A 4,663-nucleotide genomic window follows, 5' to 3' on the forward strand; every position below is an offset into this window, starting at 1 on the left:
TTCTGCACCCCCTGGGCACCGTCACGATGCTCCCCGCTCTCCCTCCCTCCCTCTCTATTCTGTCCTTTGGGGCCTGGATCTCACTGGAAGTGAAGACGATGGCAGAGGGCTGTGTGGTGGAGAACCTCACAGTGCTGGTAGGAGGAGGATAGATGCCCTGCAGGAGCCCAGAGCCCAGGGCAAGACAAAGGGACCTCTCCTGCCAAAGCTGGAAATCTAGAAACGTCTCCTGCAGCTCCAAGACCCTTCAAAGCCTGGCTGGAGCGCAGCGCCCGGGGCGCGCACAGAGATGGAGCTGTGGGTCCTGTCACGTGCACAGATTGAATAATTCAGATTTAAAAGACCTACTTTCCCGTTAGACCATTTCCTGCTGAGGAGCAGGTGGGGGTGGGGCATCTGAATTGTGTCTCCCGCTCCCAGGGGTTTTAGAGTAGGCCTGGTGTGGAGCCGGTATCAGGGCAGCCACCTCCGCCCTGGGGCCCAGCTCAGTCCTGCCCTGGGTTGGGCACAGCTGACCGGGTGTGGCTCTGGACTCCGGGACCCAGAGCTGACTGGGTGTGGCTCTGGACTCAGGAACCCAGGCTGATCTCTGAGATCCTTGCAGAGAAGGGAGTGTTTCTGGGAAGCGTTTGCTCTGCCAGGGAGAGGGTGGGGCAGTAGGTGAGGGACAAAAGACACAAGAGGCCTGGGCTGAAAGGAATGGAGGTGGGGCAGGGAGGGCAGGTCTGAGCCCAGCTCTAGACCCCCGGGGCCACCAAGGGCTCGGGAGTTTCTTATCTCTAGGGATGGGCTCTGGCTGGAGGCGAGAAGCATCTTTGCGGTCACACCACACTCAGGGCAGACGCCCCTACCTCCCAGGGACTGTGTACTGCAGAGGGCAGCCCCAGGCTGCAGTAAGGACCTGGGAGTAAGCACCTGGGGCCCCTGCTCCTTCCCTCCCTCCTTCCTCTCAACTTTGCCTTCCATAAACCATCAAATAGGATTTCTGCCTGGACTATGCGGCAAGTTCCAGGGACAGCCCTGCCTCACCATGAGGACCTACAGATAAGCTGGAGGTGCTGGGGCTGCACCCTGCCCCTTGGATGTGGCTAAGGCAGGCACTGGCCTGGTGTCCTCCTGTGTGGCCTTCCTCCGAGGCCCTGGCTGTAACAAGATGGGCTGACCAAGCTGATGGTGGCCTGTAGGACAAGGGAGCCCCAGGACACAGCCCTGCCACTGCCCAGTCTGGCCTGCAGTGTGGTGGCCACTCCTCCTGAGGCTCCTCCATGGCCCTGAGCCAGGCTTGCAGGGACCTTCCGGGGCCCCTACCATCCCACAGCTGCTGGAAGGTCTCTGGTGACAAACGGCAGCTGCCCACTTTGGGCTTCCCTGCTGCTGCCTCAGCCTCCTCTCCCTGCTCCTCAGTTCCATTTTTTTTTTTTTTGAGACGGAGTCTCGCTCTGTCCCCCTGGCTGGAGTGCAGTGGCCGGATCTCGGCTCATTGCAAGCTCTGCCTCCCGGGTTCCTGCCATTCTCCTGCCTCAGCCTCCTGAGTAGGTGGGACTACAGGCGCCAGCCACCGCGCCCGGCTAATTTTTTGTATTTTTAGTAGAGACGAGGTTTCACCGTGGTCTCGATCTCCTGACCTTGTGATCCACCCGCCTCGGCCTCCCAAAGTGTTGGGATTACAGGTGTGAGCCACCGCGCCCAGCCTAGTTCCACTTTTAACTCAGGTGGGCATTGAAGGCTGGCATTAGGCCTGCCAGATTCTGAGGGCCGCCTCTAACCCCTCACCTGCCAATGTGCAGAACACCGTCCCCCGACTTTGCATCGTCCCTCAGCCCCTGATGTGCCCCATGCTCCACCCCGCCTCTGGAGTGTCCACCTGCCAATGTGCAGAACACCGTCCCCCGACTCTGCATCCTCCCTCGGCCCTTGATGTGCCCCATGCTCCACCCCGAGTGTCCAAGCAGAGAAGCCTGCAGGGGCCCGGCTCTCCTGACATCCAAGCACTCAGGTTCCTCGCGCCCTGCCCTTGTTCTGGCCCAGCTGATGGTTCTGCCCCTCCTGATCTCTCGCTCTGGGCTCTGGTCCCTGTGCTGGCTTGCATCTTCCTCACTCAGAACTCAGAGCATCAGCCACACCAGCTGTTCTCTGATGACCCCGTGTGCCTGGCACCACGCTGGGCTGGTGGAGCAGCAGGTAAGAGTGGGCTTCACAGGGCTCACACGGCAACAGGGGGAGGGCCCACAGAAGGCAGCCAGGAAGAAACCACAGGAGAAAAGAAACCAGCAAGGTACCTGGGAGGGATGCTCAGGGCTGGGGAGACATCTCCATGGAGGTGACACCCGCAAAGGCCTAAACTACATGAGGTTATGGGGAGACTGTCCCAGGCAGATGGAGTCACTGGGCCAAAGGCTGGAGCATGGAATTCGGTGGTGTCAGGGAGCATCGAGGAGCCAGTGTCTGGAGAGTGGGGAGGAGAGGAGGGGCCTGGACCCTGGGGAGAGAGTGGGTGATGGGAACTGTCAATGCTTTCAGTGATATGATTGACAATTCAGCCCGTGTGTGCAGTGGCTCCTGCCTGTGATCCCAGCCCTATGGAAGGCTGAGGTGGGAGGACTGCTTGAGCCCAGGAGTTTGAGACCAGCCTGAGCAACACAGGAAGACCCTCATCTCAAAAAAAAAAAAAAAAAAACCAAAAAAAAAAAAAACCCCAAAAATAAATAAATAAAATAAAAATTCAAAAAATTTCACTGGGAATTCAGTCCTTGCTCAACTGTGCTAGGTAGGCAGGTGCCCCTGTGGGGATGGCGCCTCGGTGGCCCCGTGGAGGTCAGAGGCCACACAGGGTGAGGAGAGGGTAGCATACAGTGGGGCGGAAGCGAGGATGAGAGACTGGTTACACAGGAGATAATCAGAGCCGGGTTCCTCACTCCCAAAGCAGGATGCCCCTCATTCGGAACAGGTTGAGCCCTGTAGTGTTGGCCTGGCATCAGAGTAAACGTGTGGCGCTCAAGAAAATTATAGACAAAAACACCCATGAAACTGTGTGTATACATATGCGTGGGAGCATGTACACAGATGTGCTCCCTTGCTCCACCAGCTGCAAGGACACCCCAGTAGCAATGACCACAACCGGGGCCCGACTCCGGGCTCTGCATGACATTCTCCCACAATGAACCAGGTTGCCAGCAGAAATAGCTGGGTTCAGGTTGGGGCAGGCAGAATACAACAGGACCCTGGAGCATCTCGTGCCAGAAATAAAGGCCTCCGGGAATGACGCGGACAAGTGAAGTGGGAGGGAGACAGAAGGGTGGGAAGGCACGGGTTCCCTGTCTGCTGGAGGCTCCCCAGGGAGGGGGAAGCGCGTGGCAGGGAGGGCAGGCGGCAGACGCATCCAGAAGCCGCACTTACTGTGTGTCCACTTTCTCACACAAGCGCCATGCACACAAAATGAGAAGAAAAACGCCAGCTGAGAGAGGCGGGTGGTATCCCAGGGTGAAGAGAGAGTAGAAGGTGGGACATAGGCGTTGGGGGTGGGGTGGCGTGGCCCCTTGAGGTTGTGGCCCTGGTTGAGGGGAGGCCCAGTGGATGAGGCTGGGTCTTTCTCCCTTTCAGCTGTGCTGGTGCAGGCCTGGAGGAAAACGGACGCCAGGTTTGGTGTGGAAGGGGAGCTCGGAGGGGACGAAGGCCCAGGCGGGTGGAAGAGCAGGGCGCTGGCTGGGGAGGAGCAGAGTGAAGAAGCCGGGGGTGAGGGGCGGCCGGAGCTCAGCTGGAAAGACAGCAGAAGGCGGTGGGCGCAGGGGCGGGTTCCATGGACGTCCTGGAGGCTTCTGAGGACACCAAGCCTGGAAGTCAGGACATGTGGCCTTCTCGACTTCGTTCCCCTTCCTCACCTGGGGTCTCCGGTCCCCGCTGTCCACTGCTCAGCGGCTTGGGAGGGGTCCGCGGCCTCCGCTCCTGCCAGGCGGCCCTGCCTGCAGCAGCGAGAGGCGCCACGGGGCGCTGCCCTCCTCCGCAGCCCGAGGCCCACCTCACACGCACTGAGCCCACGCGCGGGTCTCTGCCCGCCAGCCCCGTCCGCGCTCGCCGCAGTCCCTGCTTGAGATGCCGGGGGGCACCTGCGCCTGCCCGGGACCCCGACCTGCTCGCGGGGCCCGGCGCCTCCTCTGCAGGCAACGACCTCGCCCGCGGTGCCCCCACTCGCTCCGTCCCCAGAGGGACCGCCCCCGCCCGCGGCCTTCCCCGCCCCTGTCCCGTCCCTCGAGTGACCCCGCCCGCCGTTACCCAACCACCGCCCCGGAGGAGCCCCGCCCGCGGTTACCCAACCTTACGCTGTCCCCGGAGGACTCCGCGCCAGTGTTCCCCCCGCCCCGTCCCGTCTCCGAGGGCCCACTGCCCCGGTCCCCATCCCGCTCGGTCCCCGTAGGGCCGGGCCGCCGGGGGGGGTCTCCTGAAGCAGCGGTCCGGGAAGACAGCAACACGGCCTCTTTAAGCCGCTCGGACACGCGCTCGGGCCCGTTGCAAGTTGCAAGCGCGCTGGCGTGCGCGTGCCCGTCGGGCCTAGCGAGCGCGCGCGACGCGCGGCGTGCGTGGTGACGCGAACGCGTGGGGTTTCCCGAGACTGGGGGGCGGGGCCCGCCGCGCCCATCCCGATGGCTGGAGGCGTCTGAGGGGCGGA

At 62.0% G+C, this 4,663-nt stretch overlaps 1 long non-coding RNA gene across 1 annotated transcript in view; it reads right to left on the reverse strand.

The window, feature by feature from the left end:
• Positions 1-2,704: 2,704 nt before the first annotated feature.
• GNB1-DT (GNB1 divergent transcript) overlaps positions 2,705-4,663 on the reverse strand; it is a 7,295-nt gene continuing 5,336 nt past the window's right edge. The window contains exons 3-4 of the long non-coding RNA XR_014485102.1: positions 4,312-4,521; positions 2,705-3,815 (exon numbers count right to left, since the gene is read on the reverse strand). This is a non-coding gene — a long non-coding RNA (GNB1 divergent transcript). The remainder of the gene's footprint in view (positions 3,816-4,311; positions 4,522-4,663) is intronic.

This window comes from Rhinopithecus bieti, unplaced genomic scaffold, assembly GCF_001698545.2.
Source record: "Rhinopithecus bieti isolate Rb0 unplaced genomic scaffold, ASM169854v2 scaffold_13351, whole genome shotgun sequence".
NCBI lineage: Eukaryota > Metazoa > Chordata > Mammalia > Primates > Cercopithecidae > Rhinopithecus > Rhinopithecus bieti.